This window comes from Heteronotia binoei, chromosome 1 (assembly GCF_032191835.1).
Source record: "Heteronotia binoei isolate CCM8104 ecotype False Entrance Well chromosome 1, APGP_CSIRO_Hbin_v1, whole genome shotgun sequence".
Classification (NCBI taxonomy): Eukaryota; Metazoa; Chordata; class Lepidosauria; order Squamata; family Gekkonidae; genus Heteronotia; species Heteronotia binoei.
Window position 1 is genome coordinate 54,680,592 of NC_083223.1, and position 17,698 is coordinate 54,698,289.

Here is a 17,698-nt window from a genome sequence, read left to right on the forward strand (position 1 = left end):
GGCGGCGTTGAATCCTGCAATTCCGTGGGACCAGATTAACCAACAATTGTGGCTGCAGTTGATGTCCCCGGCTAAGCCCAATAGTGGGGATAGATCAGACAGTGGCATTTGGTTAGTAAGCAGACTGGTGTAGTTGGTCCCCGTGCTTCAGCAGGGCAGCAGGTTCAACCCCGGCTATTGTGCTGGGAGTATACATCGCGAGGCATTTGTAACAAACAGAAAAACGTGCAAGTATAAGCACAAGTGGGGGTTCGCATGCCTTGTCAGTGTGCAGTAAATCCAAGTCCAGGCCAGGGGGGAAGCGACCAGGTGGGGGTAGCAGCACCCAGTCAGCTAACAAAGGGACCCAGCCCCATCAAGCTGAGGGTACTTAATGAGCTTTTGCCGATTACCCCAAGGCCGGGGATAGAAAGTATCTGGCAGACGCTTTTCTTTTTGGGTTTCATATTCCATTTCAGGGCCCTAGGGGCCCTTGTATGGCAAAGAATTTACGTTCCATCCAAGGGATGGAGCAGGTGGTTCGTAATAAGTTGGGAAGGGAGTGTGCGGAGGGCCGAGTTTTGGGCCCGTTTGATAGCCTGCCTGTCCCTAACTTAAGGGTATCCCCTTTGGGTGTGGTGCAAAGAAAGCGCCGGGGGAGTTCCGGCTTATTCACCACTTGTCTTTCCAAAAAGGGGGGTCGGTGAATGATGCTATTCCTGACTATTTGTGTTCAGTTCGTTATGCCTCCTTTGACCAGGTGGTCAGAGTGGTGCGGAGCTGCGGGGTGGGTGACGAAATGGCTAAGTGTGACATCAAGTCTGCATTTTGCCTTCTTCCGGTTCACCCCGATGACTTTGAGCTCTTGGGGTTCGCGGGGGGGGGGTCTGGTCAGTGTGCCCAGATGCTCCAATCGTTCCTGCAGTTGGCAGAGGAATTGGGGGGTCCCGCTTGCTCACGAGAAGACCGAAGGCCCTTCACGGGTGTTAACCTTCTTGGGTATTGAATTGGACACAGTGAGGCAAGCTTCATGGCTTCCTTTTGATAAGGTCCAAGACCTGCAGTTGAAGCTGGCGGCGTTAAAGAGAAAACACAAGATTTTGTTGTTGGAGCTTCAGCAGATTGTGGGCCATCTTAACTTTGCATGCAAGGTCGTGGCTCCTGGTAGGGCATTTTTACGGTGACTTTGTGACGCCATGGGTGGGTTACTCTTGTCTCATCATCGGATTAGGATTAGCCGAGGAATGCGTCAAGATTCGGAGGTCTGGGAGCAGTTTTTGGCCTCATTTAATGGTGTTTCATTTTGGCGTGAAGACTTGAGAATCGAGGCTGATCTTCAGATCACTTCTGATGTGGCTGGATCTGTGGGTTTTGGGGTTATTTCCGTGGCCACTGGTGCACGGAAAGTTGGCCTAATGAGTGGTTGAAGCCTGAACAGTGCCGCAACCTTACATTTTGGAGTTTTTTCCAATAGTGGTGGCGGTTCAGCTATGGGGGACCGAGTTGGCCAATCATGTTGTGCATTTTTGGTGTGAAAACTTGGCTGTGGTTCACGTTATTAACACTCTGACCTATAAATCTGTTCCTGTTATGGTCTTTGTCAGGGAATTTACGTTACGTAGTCTGCGTCTCAACATTTTATTTCTTGCTAAGCATGTCCCAGGTGTTTGCAATGGAATGGCGGACGCTCTGTCTCACCGGCAGATGGATCGGTTTCGACAGCTTGCACCAGAGGCCGACTACTGGCTGGCACGGATGCCTCCGGAAATGTGGCGGCTTGGAGAGGCCGACCGGGCAATGCAGTTAGCCCTGGCGCCCAGTACCAGGAGGGCTTATTCTCGGTCCATCGAGCAGTTTCAAGTTTTTAGGGAGCAGGTAGGGTTGGGCTTGCAGTGGCCCATTCCGGCTCAGCACCTCATGCAGTTCTCCATTCATTTAAAAGGTAAGGGACTGGTTGTTAAATCCATTAGGGCAAAGTTGGCAGCATTATCATTCGACAGAAAGATTAAAGGTTTTGCTGATACCACGGGTGATTTTCGGCTGCGCAAAATGTTAGAGGGTTGGGCTCATGAGCAAGGCCCTCGGCCAGATACTAGGCGCCCCTTTTCTCCTGCAGTTTTAAGGGGCTTACATGTGGTGTGAAAGAAGGTGAGTAAGTCTAAGTTTGAGGCTTACTGTTTCATGCTGCGGCTTTAACGGCCTTCTTTGGGGTGCTCAGAGTTAGCGAGCTAGTTCCTTGCTTGTGCCATGATTCCTCTGGTTGAGCCCTGCAGCTAGGGGATGTCAAATTTGAGGGTGACCAGGTGTCCATCAGGATACGGAGGTCCAAGACTGACCAAAAGCAGAAAGGTATTGTGATTATCTTGGGCCGGTGCCATGAGCAGGGCATTTGCACGGTGTTGGCTTTAAAATAGCATGTCACCCTACGGGGTGAGGAGTTGGGCCCCCTGTTTTGTCATGTTGACAGGTCACTGTTGACCAAGTTCCAGTTTTGGACAATCACCTCCAGGGCCCTGGATAAACTGGGGTTGGGAGGTGTCAAGTTCGGTACTCATTCTTTCCGGATTGGAGCGGCTTCTACTGCTGCAGCGATGGGGTATCCGGGACCAATGTTTCTGCGTGTGGGCCATTGGAGGTCCGCAGCGTATAAAAGTTATGTTCGCCCATTGGACGCCTGATTGGGTCTTACATGGGCAATTGCTTACTGATGTTCCATTCAATTGGTTGTTTTCTATTTCTTAGGTGCTATGGTGCGGCCTGAACGGCGCAGGATTTTGATCGCTGGCCACAGCATGGTGTTTTGGGCAGCCCACCAGGCTTGACGTTCACCAATTGGATCCCAGTTGGGGCTCAGCGAGTGGGCCGTTGTTGAGTGGCAGGGCCGGTGGGGCCTGCGGTGGGTCGGGCCCTGCCACTCTTGTTCCAGGGGCGGAATGGTCCTCCGCCGCATATTTTGGTTGCCCACCTAGGTGGCAATGACCTTGGTTTGCTGAAAGGGAGGGCCCTTTCGCTGCAGGCCATTGAGGACCTGCGGGTCATACGGAGCAGGTGGCCCGAGGTGCTGATTGTGTGGTCCGCCATTCTTCCTCGCAGGGTCTGGTGGGTGGCATGGGATCCAGCTGGGATCGAAAGGGCCCAGCGCTAGGCTAACACGGCAAGTGATAAGGCCCTTTGACAAGGCCTGGGCATTTATTTGCCGCACCCTACAATAGGGTTGAGGTGGCGGACCTGTATCGGCAGGATGGTGTGCACCTGTCCGTGAAGGGTAACAGGGCCTTTTTACATGAACTGAGGCTGGGGCTTTGGCTGGCTTTAGGCCAGCCGGTTGGCCCAATTGCCTAAGCTGAGGCTTGGCATTGTGGTGGCAGGAGTTTTATTGGCTAGTTAGGTAACCGGTGAGCACCCTCAGTTTATTCCCTGTTTCAGGGAATATTGGGAGATAGAACAGCAGAGGGGCTGTATGGCTCCTTGCTGGGATGCCCGCTATAGGGTTCCCTTCTCTGGCAGGCTGCTCTGGAAGACGGCACCTGGCTGGCGGAGGGTATACCTGGCCTTTGCCAGGGGCTGGGTGGCTCGCCCTGCCGGACAGGGAAGGGTCAGGGGTTTCCCTTGGCTTGTCCGGCTATTTAGGTTGCCCCATGTCGTGTTATGTTCAATAAAGTTGCCCTGTTTGTTTACCCATATATACTGTGTTTGCCTCCTTCTTCTGACTGGGGTGGGTGGGTAATGAAGCATCTGTGCTTTCTATGGGTTTTAATTTGAAGGAGGAAGTGAAAGAACTATGGGCTTCTGATTCTCAATCAAAAGGCCATATTCTTTCTCTTGAGTCACAGCTTAAACAACAAAACCTTACATTTAAGGGACTTCTGGTGGGAGTGGAGAATTCAAATGATTTAATCTGCTTTACAGCAAACTGGCTGGCTTATCTGTTCAATTTAGGAATGAATGTTGCACCAGTAATCATAAAAGCTTATTTGGGGGCAGAAAGGGTTATTTATTTATTTTTAAGTTCATATCAATTCTCTGGGGTGAATGCTAATAACAAAAAAGTAAAGAGAACGGAGAAAATAACATTATTTTACTGGGGGTGGAAGTAAAAACAAACTTTTTAATTAGATCAATTTTACCTGCTTGAATTGTTAACTTGATTCTTTGTGGTTAATACCTCAATTTCCTAATATTTAATAAGGATACCTTAACAGCTTGTTTTACATTTTAACAGTAATTAAAGTTTTTTTTAGTCCCTTGTACACAGAAGTGGATCATTAAGTTTTCTTTCTTTTTTAAAATTATGCCTAACTCTCTATTAGTTTTTTGAATATCAGGGGACTTAATAACTTGATTAACACACAGGGGAAAACTATGTCACAAGACCAGATGGAGAAAAAAACTGGGTTTAGTATACCTTGGTTTAAATATCAACAATTATATTCCATGACTAGAGCAAAGCCGTCAAGAAAATGCAAGGAATGTTCTGGTCAACCTGGATATAGTAAAATTATTAAAGTAGTTATTAATGAAGATTTAAGTCTTGGGTATATAACAACTAGGGAAGCAGAATTCCTCATTAATGAATATCGTAGGGTCTCCATTTTTTACATATTACCTAAGATTCATAACACAGGATGACCACCTCCGGGGAGATCTATAGTGTCGGGGTGTGGTTCCATTCTTGAACCTTTCTCACCATTTTGGATAGTTTTTTACAGGCACCTGTGCGGCAGATTCCGGAGGTAATTAAAGACACCACCGATTTCATTAAAAGAATAGAGGGATTAAGTGTTGAACCAGATGTTTTATTGGTGAGCATAGATGCAAATGCATTATACATGTGCATTCCTCATGAAGAAGCCCACCAGGTGTTGGAAAGGACACTTAATCAGAGAACCCATCTTAATCCTCCTATTCACGTTTCACTTGTTTTGGCTGATATGGTCTTGGAGAAAAAATATTTTAGGTATGGAGAATCATTTTACTTACAGACACAGGGCATTGCCACGGGAAGTGCATTTGCTCCCAATGTGACGAATCTGTTTATGTCTTCCTTAGAAAAATTAAAAATAATTAATTTCAATAATCCTTTCAATAGAAACATTTTATTATATGTGAGATTCCTGGATATCTTTCTGCTGTATAAAAATGATGGTAGTATTAATTTATTTTTTAAATGGCTCAGTGAAATTCATAAAACAATTAAATGTACAGGTGAACAGAATGCACAGGAGACTAATTTTTAGACACCACTGTTTTCAAAACCTCAGAGAATAAATTGGCAGTAAAATTATAAAAAAACCCCAACAGATAAAACTTTGTATTTAAGCTTACATTCACACCATGCCTATCACCTTAGATATTATTTGCCATATGGCCAATTTTTAAGAATAAACGTAACAGCACACAGAATATTGATTATCTTAGGGAAAGCAAGGCTTTAAGCACCTGTCTTAGGCAATGGGGGTACCCTCAGGCAGTAATTGACAAAGCACAAGCTAGAGCTAATTTTAAAAAGCAGGAGGAACTGTTTGTAGGAAGGGAATGGGAAGCTTTGAGTCAATTACATGGGGCCATAGAATATAATTCTAGAGCTAAAGAAATACAACGTATCATTTTTAAGAACTGGCACATACTTAAAAACATCCCAGGATGTGAAATAGGTCCCAGAATAGGTTTTAGTAGAACACGTAATTTGGGCAACATGCTGGTTAAGGCGGATGTATTACAGGAGAGAGAACAGCCACAAGTCAATGCAGGATTAAGGAGATGTGAATATTGCTCCGTTTGTGCTCAAGTTTGGCCGGAGAAAATAATAGAAATATCCAATGTTAATTTCAAAAAGGAAATAATGGATATTTACACCTGTGCCACGAAACGTTGTATTTATATGTTAGTTTGCAAATGTAAATTAGGATACATAGGAATGTCAACAAGATCTACCCACACCAGGATTATTGAACACAAATTGACTATTAGGAGAGGCATGGCAGAAACTAGCCTGGTTCAGCATTTTAATAGAATGAGACATACTACAGAAGATTTTAAATTTGCAATTTTGGAAACCATAAAACAGCATAGATTTAACAGAATTGACATGCAAAAAATGTTGTTACGAAGGGAGTTCTATAACATTCATCGGTTCAACACATTAGTGCCCCATGGTCTTAACCAACAATTTGAATTCTCTAGCTTTATGTAATAACTTAATATTCTGAATAATGCAAGCTTAACATTTATGAGTTCTTTAAGAGCTGTTGTAATTGACACGTAAGATTGTGACTGGCTACAGCTGGCAGGTTTACTATTTAGTAGGACTTCACAAACAATTGTCAAGACGAATGAAAGATGGAAGCTTGATTCTTATCATAATAATTTTTGGTGAGTATAAAGAGGCTGATATGCAAGTGCTGAGTTGGAATGAAATTTGCATATAATAATCAACATTGAATTGTTTATTTTTGTTTTAATAGAGATAGAACATAAAGTGGATCCTATAGTAAATGATTGTGAATGGAATACCAGGTAATGTAATTTATACTGTTAAATGTTTAAATTATATTTGGAAAATTAATTAAGGGTTTTCATTATGATTTATTATGATTTCTTTACAGACATAATTTACTTACATTGTGAAATAATTATAAAACCACAAGTGATGTCCGGTTGTACTTAACATAAGGTCAGCCTGATAATTGTATTAATTCATAAATTTATAAAATGAATTGTATATAAATTGCACTTGATTATATTATATATATATTTCAGCCCATATCACTGTAGAAGATTCTACAAAATCTAGATGGAGCTAATAAAAACCAGGGGTCTTCGTATGACAAGACTTTGGGCTGAACAGAGAACTGTTTGCTTGCATTATTTCATAATTGCCTAGTGGCAGGTGTTTGATTGTTTTTGACTGGTCAACCTGGACCCAGTCCTAAAATAAACAAATGATTTAAAATCTACTCTGCAAAGTGATCTTGCATCTTTTGAGAAATTTATGAAAGATGGGTTTTTTAGTACGAAGGGTTTTTTGAAATCTATTTATCAACTCTTAAACAGAAAAAAATGATCATTGTTATATTCTCAACAAAAGGAATTGTAATTTAGTTCTGGACGAGTCACAATGGAAATTTATATGGTCTAACAGTTTGTTCAAATCTAAATTGAATAATATTATTCTAAATCTAAATCGAATAACAAAACTACAAAGTTTGTTCTAGATGGTACATGACTCCATGAAAGCTGTATCTTTGTAGGTCTGTAACTACCCAAAACTGTTGGAAGCTATGTGGGTTACCGGGCTCATGCCTGCACTGCTGGTGGGATTGCTCATCTAATAAAATTTTGCCAGTTATTAACAAGATAATAAGCCGCCCTGAGCCCACCTCGGTGGGGTAGGGCGGGATATAAATCGAATAAAGTAAAGTAAGTAAAGTAAGATAACAGCAACTACTATTCCAAATACTCTAGAATCAGTACTGTTAAACTTTTGGGGAAATACAAATATTAATAAGTTGTGACAATATTTAGCAGCTTCTTTATTACTTGTTGCTAAAATTAGGATAGCTCAATACTGGAAGAAAAGGAATATTCCTACAGTTAGGAAATGGTTCATTAAAGTTTGGGATATTCTCGTTTCAGATAAATTAGCACCACAAATTCTTACAACTGATAACTCACTGTATAAGTTAATTTGAGGAGAAATGGTTTCCTTTTTTTCAATACGTTACTTCTCATAGTAATTCAGATTGTAAACTACCAGACAGATATTTGAATTTAATTTACAACTGATTGGATTAACAAGTCTGGTAGTATTTTTGTAATACTTAAATGTGTTTGTAGGGGGGAGTGGCTCTGACCAATATCCGGTCAGGAGCTTTTGCCTAACGCTCTCCCAGCTGTCTCCAAAGTTATATCTTTTTTCACCCCTTTAATTATATTTTTTGAACTTTTGAAAGATGCCTCCGAAAGGGGGGAAAAAAACCAAGCAGAAGGAAAAAAGCTTTCAGCTTTTAACTAATTTCTTGGAACAGCCTTCCACCTCCCACGCAAGGTTGGCGAGAGATGAGGAACCAGAAACTGAAGATAGCCCTCTCACTGTGAATTTATTGTCTTAAGCTATGTCTAAATTAAGACAAGAATTACGAGAGGATATAACTTCTATGCTTCAACCAGTGTGTCAACGTCTGGATGAATTAGAGAATTCTTGTAAACAGGCAAACCAGACCGCACTACAAGCGTTAAAAAAAGCTCAAGAGACGACTTCAGATGCATGGACGAGGGAACGAGTTTTAATAATGGACTTTCGGAGTCGGGAGCTGTGCTTAAAATTTAGAGGCTTTAAATCGGATGTGGAAGCTGAAATGGACTTATATATATTCATGGCAAATTGGCTTGCTGAAGTAACCCACCTGGAAGCCGAAACTCTCCCACTCATTCAGAAAGCATATCGTGTTGGAAAGGTATGTGAAGACAATTCGTCTTATACCAGAGATATTGTGGTGCAGTTCAAGGATTATAGAATGAGACAAAGAGTCTTTGCAGAGGCGAGGGACAGGGGAGGCTTGGAGTACCAGGGATTAAAGATTCAGGTCTTTCCGGATCTTCCTCCTGAATTTTTAAGAATTAGAAGAGACCTTAAGGACACAACTGCCAAATTGCGGGACTTAAAAATTAAATATAAATGGCTACAATCAGGCAAACTATGTGTCCAAAAAGGCTCCACTTCGTTTACAGCTTATGACGCAGCTTCGGGTGAGATACTACTCTCTAAATTAATTGCCTCCTCCCCTACGTCAAGAGTTAATAAGAGAAAGGAATGCTCTCCTCTTGTTCCTCCAAGGACAACCCGTGCGTGTATTGAGGAAGTTCATGTCAATCTGGAAGAAAGTATGGACTCTATTTAAAAGACACTGAAGCAACAAGAAAAGGGAAAAGCTGAAGAAACTTATAATTTATATGTATTGTTTTTTCTTTCAGAATTAAAGGCTGGGTGGGGTCAGCTGGTGAGAGCACCTGGGTAATATCCCTCCTTGTTTAATTCAGCCCAGGTGAAGAAAGAAGAGGTTCTTGTTTTTTTTTCTTCTTGACCTTAATTTTAAGGTCTCCAGGGGCTGAGATATATATTTAGAATTTATTCTTTATGGATTTTTTTTTGAGAGTGGAAGGAATAATCAAGATATAGAAGAAGAAGGAAAATAAGAAGTTATATTGAATGCTTGTGATATTAAGTTTTCTAAAAATCTGTTAGGGAAAGCAGCATTGTTAAGCTTAATTATTCCTCTGCTATAAAAAAAATAGAAAATATAAATAGGCATATATATATGTGTGTGTGTGTGTGTGTGTATATAAAGTGGTGTGGAATAGTAACATATGAGACTTTTTAAAGTTGTGTTGTTTTTGATTTGTTATTATTGCACCCTTCTTAAATCTTCGTTCGCGAAGCCAAGCCGAGAGAGAGAGAGAGATTATGATACACCTACCTGTTGGAACAGGTAGTAATTGTAATGAGTCTATAATAAAAAAATTGAGTATGAAGGCTTCACAAAAAAACACTGCTCATTCTGCTTAATGTGATTATGCTTTTGATCTATGATCATGTTGAGATAAATAGGAAAAAAATTGTACATGGCTGTATTAGACCTTGATGTGGCTCTTGATATTGTTAATCAGGGGTTGTTATTCTAGCTTCTATAAGATGTGATGGATAGTTTGTAAAACTATATTTCTGCTGGAGACACATCACAGAGCAGTAAAGATTAATGGTTTATCATTTCGTTGAAGCATCATAGGGCTTCTGCTCCCAAGTCAGTGAGTTCACTTCAGTAAATCCAACACGTTTGAACATTCCTGGACTGTCTCGTTGGTAAAATCAACAGAATATTGGAAGTGAAGTTCTGTGAATCTGCTAAAAATGCCAGGCTTTTAATGGGAATACTTTAAACATTAGAATTCGTAGACCATGTCTAGAAACAGGGTGAGTGGTTGCGTATAAGTGAGAGAAGCCTACTTTTGTTCTTAGTTATTATTACCAGGTGACTTCATAGTAAAATTGAATCCCATGGATCCATTCTGTTGATGGTGACTGTTTCCTCTGGCGCAAGAAACTTCCAGTTGATGTCAGAGCAGAGGCTCTTGGGATAAACCAACTGCAGCAGGGGAAGGTTTCTTGCGCTGAAGGGAACTGACATCATTGATGGAGAGGGTCAGCAGGATTTAGCCCTTGATTGTGAGGCTTTGCTGTTTGAATCTTTTGTTTGTTTGCCCTGTTGCCAACACAAATAAAGCCAATAACCAGGTTGCTGAAAAAAAAAATGTGTTTGTATTATTTTGCATTCAGTGAGTCTTGCTAAACTTTGATTCTGTTTTGTTCTGTAATTTTGAAGGTTTATTTTATGTATTGCTTTTGAAATTTTAAGAAACTTTTTAAAATTCAAAAAAATGGAAAAAACAAAAAACAAAACAAAAAATATGTCAAAAGAACTCATCCACAAATATTATTTATATAGGAAGCTCACATTTGCTCTTCTGAAAACCTAGTTTTAAAATCCTCTTTATACCCACTGGGATCAGTTAATAATGCATAAGATCTTGACCACTGTAGATCACTCTCATTCCTGTTCTACATGGGCCCCATTATTAAATTATGTGGCGACACATGGTTACATTTCTGAATAATAATCTTGCTAATTTTTTATTTCTTTTTTTGCTTTTAATTCCCACTTGATTGCATAGGTGGTTTTTTAAAGAGTCTTTTTAAAATTTATTATTTTTTCCCCTTATTGGTTTAGTAGCCCTCCCCCTTTTTTGTAATAACTAACTTCCTCATAATACATTTTGAATTGAGTTTCCTACAGTTTATTTCCCCTGTCTTCTAATATAATCAGTATCCTACAAGCAATATTTCAGTATCTAGAATGCTGCATATTATAATTAACTCTTCTGAAGATTTTTATTTTACTTTAAAGATTGACATTGTATTATATACTATAAAATCCATACTTGTTGATTGTATCCTACCTTTAAATTTTAATAACAGTTGTATTTTGGGGGAGAGGCATGAGAATAAATTATTATTCCTACCTCTTAATTTTTGTGGGCCCTAAAGTTTTGGGAGCCACAAGGTACTTATGCCTTCATGAGCCCCTCCCTCCATATCAATATTTTAAAAATTATTTTTTATTTAACTTTAAATATTTCAACACTTTTTCCTGTTTCAGGCAAAATTTAATAGATTTTCATGGGGCCTAAACTTTTCAGTGTTTGTTTTAATGTGAGAAAAAAAAATTAAAACCTTTTCTTTGACCCTAAAAGTTCATTTTTCTGTACTCATTTTAAAAGAAATCAAAACATGTTCATGGGCTCCTAAAAGTATTGTGGGCCCTAGGCACTGTACCTAGTGTGCCTAATGGTTCAGTTGGCCTGGTTCATGCACTGCAAGGAATACATGATGAAGTTGGGTACTTGGAACTATAACATATGCAACAGCTAGCCAGAAACAAAATTTATTAGCCCAGGATGTTTGCAGATGTTGAAATGACCTCTAAACATGTGAAGGATGCATTAAGAGCAAGGCCAAAGCATGAATGCAACATATATCTGTGAAGAGAAATAAATGTTTAAGTTGAGTGGGATTTACAAAATCTCTGACACAGCCAAAGCAGTCAAGAAAATGCAAGGAATGTCCTGGTCAACCTGGACCCAGTTCTAAAATAAGCACTTAAAATGTAATCAAGAACATATAACGTAAATGCATAAATCTGTAAATATAAAATATATACATAATTGTTTGCAGAGCTGATTTTTGCTAATTTTAATGATATTGACAAAATTTGAGTTTGAATTAAGTAGAAGTCAACCCAGTACTCACATATAAGGCTATGCCAATTTCTACCAATTACCCCATCCTCTGTGGATCTCCACTAGGCTGTTTCTGAGGGTTCACTAGTAACTTGAGGTAGTTCTTGCAAGTTCAATGCATATAGACTACTAGAAGTTCAGTCCTAAACAGAGTTGCACCCTTTTAAGTACAGTGAAGTCAGTACGCTCAGGAAGATATGAAGCTGCCCTAATCAGACCATGGGCCATCATAGTCAGTACTGCCTACTCAGATTGGAAGTGGCTCTCCAGAGGTCTTTCACATCACCTATTGTCTGGTCTTTTTAACTGGGGATGCTAGGAATTGAACCTGGGATCTTTTGCAAGCCAAACAGGGGCTTTACCACTGAGCAATAGCTCCTCCCTTTAAAGGATATAGCTTTGCTAGGGATTGCACTATAAATTTCTCATCAAATGCTGACTGGCAGACAAATTTAGCTTGCCTATAAGAAGTGTGTGTGTGTGTGTGGGGGGGGGGAATGAAGACACTGATTGAGCACTCACTGAATAAAGTAAATATCTGCCAGAATCGCATGATTGAATAGTGCAGGTAGGAACTCACATGTGAGGCTCCTCTCACTCTAGATCCACTTTCTGGGGTTCTGTCATCAGGCTCCAGGGAGGCTTCTGCAGGACTCAGAATAGGGAGGGCAAGTTCACCTGGTTTCTCCTCCTCCCTGTTGTGTTCAGCACCTCGCACACCCTCTGGGCTAACCCAACAACGTCCTCCCTAGCCTGCTTGTGGAGTCTCCCTTTTAAGGATGGTCATCTCAATGCTGTTCTTTCCAATGCTGTCCTTCACTCTGCCCCCAGTTTTGCCCCCTATTATCCTGGGCAAGGTGTGACTTTCCCAGTCTGGTGCACCAGGCTGCCCATTTTTCCCCATACTCCCTCCCATTGGCTGCCCCCTTCTGGGACTCCAGATGTCTCCACCTCCTGGTCACACACACAGTCCATTCAAGAGCTACCACACCCGAGCCAGCCATCTGGCATGTCCATGGACTGACAGGGTGCTTCCTGGGCAATTGGGCCAGGTGGGGCCTATTGGCTTGCACTGTACCCAGAACACCAGCTGATTATATCACCAGCTTCTCTCGACTGGGATATTTGTGTGCTGAGTTCTTAGCCCAGCTCTTTCTGGCTGCTGTCACCATATTGTTGCCAGCTCTATGTTGGAAAATACCTTGAGATTTTGTGGGTGGACCTTGAGGAAGGCAGGGTTAAGGGAAGAGAGGGACTTCAAGGGGGCATAATGCCACAGAGCCCAGCTTCTAAAGTTCCTCCAGGTTAACTGATCTTTGTCACCTGCAGATCAGTTGTAATTGCAGGAGATCACCAGTCACCATCTGAAGGTTGGCATCCCTACATGGCTGGCACTCCTGCTCCTTGTCTCAGTGATAATGCTCCACACAGATGGGTCCCTGCCTTTCTCCTCTCTTCCAGCAGCATATGCAGCTCTCTGGATGGGATCCAGGCAAAGCATCAGGAGCCTGACCAGACTGGAGCCAGACACGGGCTCTGGATGTCATATCACTGAATGTTTCTCTTTTTAAAAATCTGCACAAAGAAATGACCATGCCGAGAAGGGTAGGTTGAAGTCTTGGCATGCTCAGTTTCTATTTGTAGATATTCTTCTTTTAAAATTCATGTTTATGTTCCAGCCCCCATTTAGAAGTAGTGTAGGACTACAGTCCACACACAAGTTTATCTGTAAGGAGTGCATCCCCATGGTTTGTCTCATACAAGTATTACCTATGCGTAGATCTCATACTAGAAAATGCCCCAAAGCCTTTTGAAAATGGCATGACTGAATAGAGATCTGGAAAAAATGTCTTTCATATAATCATCCTTTTTGGGCCACGCTAGACATGAAAGTGTCCTCACATCTGTGATTTGAAAATGCTGTAAGGGCCCAATCCTGACTGGAACCAGAGAATGGTAGGCTAAGGCACTGTTGGCTTTCCCCCCGAACCTTTTCAAGTGCCAAACTGGCTGCACCCCCTCTTTATGGTCACTTCAGCACTTGAAAAGATACATGGTTAGGGGCACAAAAGCAGGCCCACTTGCAGGACTTATCAGGATCAGGACCTCTCAGGACTTTCAGGTCACTTTAAAATGGTGGTGACATCCCAGTGGTGGACATGAGGACACTATCATTTCTGGTTTGCCCTTGAGTAATGCACTATCCAGCAGATATTCTATACATTTCTGCCCACTTTGCATAACTTTTAAAATGTATTTTCTAGGGCGGATGTAAATTGTGCGATACAAGTTTTATTGTTGCTTTATTTGATTGCCAGACTCCTCTTTGCAAATTCCACACAACTGAAGAAGGAAATATATGTGATGTGCCCAATTAAGAAAATTCATTCTGACATATGAATTGATAGATTCCTTGCCATCTTAGTCATTACTCCATCTGAGTTTAATAGTACTCACAGGTACGTATGTTATTCATTACAAGCTGAGTAGCTTTCAATCAAGAAACTCTGTAAGAATTCCCTATTAACTCCACTGAGGCATTAGGGGAACTAATTAATTCTTCAACTTGATCATTTTTAGGTTAATTAATGCGCTCTTTTCAAATACTTTCCGAATGTCACTAATATAGTAGGACTGATTCTGTGAGTGCACTGCACAGAAACATGCAGAGACTCTCTCTGGTCCTTGTGGACTGAACAAAAAAAAATCCATGTTATAATGCAAAATATAAATTCAAAACAAGTCTATAAGAAACAAATTATTGTCTTCTCGAGATTTTGAGTGCTGGGGTAACATCAATAAATGGGTAGTCAGTTCTCTTCTCCCATCCAAGGTTACATATTAATTACTCTTCTATCTCCAGTTATTGTGAGGTATTAACCCCCTGTGACGGAAAGCAATGGGTTAACCATAAACTGAAGACGCACAGGGCTGCGTCAGGTGACCTGAGGGTGGGGGCAAAGTGCTCAGAACTCTCAGGGAGGGAAAAGTCTGGGAGCGAGAGAAACTGCTGAGGCAGTCATTCCGTCAGTTGGTGTCTGACAGAGTTGGTGCCTGTCAGAAGTCTGTCAGTGTTGGGGCCTGACAGAGACTGAGTGGGTCAGTTCGTGCCTGACCGAGGCTGAGAGGACAGCTGATCCTGTGAAGGAGCTTGAGGCGGAGACGGGGAAGTCTTCCAGACACTGCAAGCTCGACAAAATCAGCCAAGAGGGCTGTGTGTGTGTGAGTCAGTTAAGACCGGAATGGTCACAGACACCTAGAGACTACTCTGAAGATCTAGTGAGGAGGTTGAGGGAGTGAATGTGGGTCTGAGACACCAAGAAGGGCTGAGAGGAGAGACTCCAGTCGAGGGGTGAGACTAGACACATCAATCCCAAGAGGCCAGACCTTGGCTAGAGGTGGAGAGTGAGTTAAAGGGAAACTGTGAACTGTGTAACTGTGAAAGACTCAAGAAAGTAAAAGTGATTGTAAAGCTTGAAACAACTGAGCAACGTTTTAGCCTGTGTAAATATCTCCCATATCCCCAAGTTAAGACTTTGTGTTACAATAAATCTGTGGTTTAAGTTAAAGTTCTCAAGAGCCTATATTTTGTGGGAAGAACAAACAAAGCTGCTGTGGTCCCATCAAATAAACAAGTAAAATACCCCGAAGAGACTGAAATAAAGAGGTCCAGTGAGGCCGTGAGGCGGGCGCTGCTATACCCCCCTTCATAATTAAAGGTTTTGGTTTATTTGTTGGAACTTATCTTGAATATATCGAATAGCAGACTTTAAAACCTTCTGATTAATCTTACTACCTCATACCAAACCAGAAACTGTTTATGGTCTGCATACAAGTTATTTTTTTCTGTTTCTGCTCAACTTGAATTTGGGAATTTGAGGAAGGGGGACAGAAAATACTGTGAATTTTCAGCTGGATATAAATGTATTTGCAGCAGCTGTGTTAGCTATTTTTTTTTAACTCAAAACCCAATAGTAAAATCCAAAATTAAGACTAGAAAATGGTGTATGTCAGGGGTGCTGGGGACCCTGCAGAGGAAGTTGAGCCTGCAGAAGAAACTGTGCCCCTGCCACCTGCACCAGTGCTCCTGCCTCCTGCTGGAGAAGATCCCAGCCCCCCTGCCTCGCCCTCTCAGGTGGCGCGTGTGTGTGACCGCCTCCGTCAGGACCTCAGGGATCGGAGGAGGGCGGCATGCTCACAAGATGCTCCCTGAGCCCTGAGTTTTGAGAGGATTCTGGTCCTTCTAAGAGCAAGGATGCTTGAGTTGCAACAGGATCCTGGCTGCCTCTCTGAGCCAGCAATTAGCCCAAATGGGCAACAGCCAGCAGAGGGCTATATAGCTGTAGGCTTTGGGAGGAGGCTTTGCAGAAGCAACTAGTCATCTCCCTGACGTTCTAGCATCCACTCCGGCTTGACTTTGGTTTCTGGACTCCCTGACTTTGGCTTGTGACTTCTGGACTCCCTGACTTCGGCTTCTGGACCTCGGACCTGTGATACTTGTACGGTGATTCGGATTTGGTGCCTCGGACCCTCCTGCTTACTGGCTACAGACCTCGGACTGCCCCTGGACTTTGCCTGACCCGGCCCCAGCCGTGACAGATTGCTTCCACCCGACAAACACCCACTCCACAGGATGGATGCTGAAGCAAGTGAAACCACAGGACTACTGGCTGCGCTCCAAGCCCAGGTACAGCAGCTAACACAGGCAGTGGTGCACTTGCAGCAACAACCTGCGGCCAGTACTCCAGCCAAGTGCCCAGTTCCCCCACCTGACAGATTTGGGGGTGCCGTGGAAGAATTTCCTGCTTTCCTAGCACAGTGTCGGCTGTACTTCGAACTGAGAGCACGGGACTTCCTCGACGACAAAACGAAGCTGTGTTTCATCATCAGTCTGTTAAAGGGGCAGGCGGCCAAATGGGCCACACCCTTGCTGGTTGCGTCCTCCCCCCTACTGACTGATTACCAGGGGTTTGAGGCCCACCTGTCTGCTGCCTTCTCAAACCCAGTCCAAGCAGCCACAGCCAACCGGAAGATCAGGGCGCTGAAACAAGGCAACTCTTCGGTGGCTCAATATGCCACCGAATTTAAGCTCCTGGCCCAAGACTTGGTGTGGAATGAGGCTGCCCAGATGGACCAGTTTACCAAGGGGTTGGCAGAGGAAGTCCTGGATGAACTGGCCAGGGTAGAGCAACCACCCACGCTCCAACAACTTATCACCCTCTGCCTCCACATCGAGGGCCGCCTGGAAAGTCGCCGCCAAGCCAAGACCAGAGGGCGCCAGCTCCCTGCGCCGTGCCACTTGGCTCCTCGCCCATCCCCAGCTAGTACCAGCACCGAGGATGAGCCTATGCGGCTTGGAGCTGCTCGACCCCGCCTGACCCCAGAGGAAAAGACCAGACGCCACACGCAGAACCTGTGCCTCTACTGCGGCACGGCAGGCCACTATGCCTCTGGCTGCCCCGCTAAGCATCGGATACCCAGACCTTCGCTGCCACTGCCGCCAAAAGGGCAGCCCCAGGCATAAGTGGACCCCCCCAGCCTGGGGCGACTAGCTGGGTCCTCCGAACAGCGGGCTGATACCCCGGGGCCGTTCCTGCTACCAGTCAAACTCCGTCTGCCTGACGAACGCTGGCTGTTCGTGTATGCCATGCTGGACTCGGGAGCGGCCCACTGTTTCATAGATGCCGCCTTCATAAAGCAGCACCAGATCCCGGTGCAGACAAAAGAGATTCCGACGCTGGTGGAGGCTATTGACGGGCGCCTCCTCCGTTCTGGGCCCATCACCCAGGAGACCTGTCCCATCACCTTCCACGTCCAGCAGCACCAAGAACAGCTGCAGTTTAATGTCGCCCGCATGCCTTGCCTC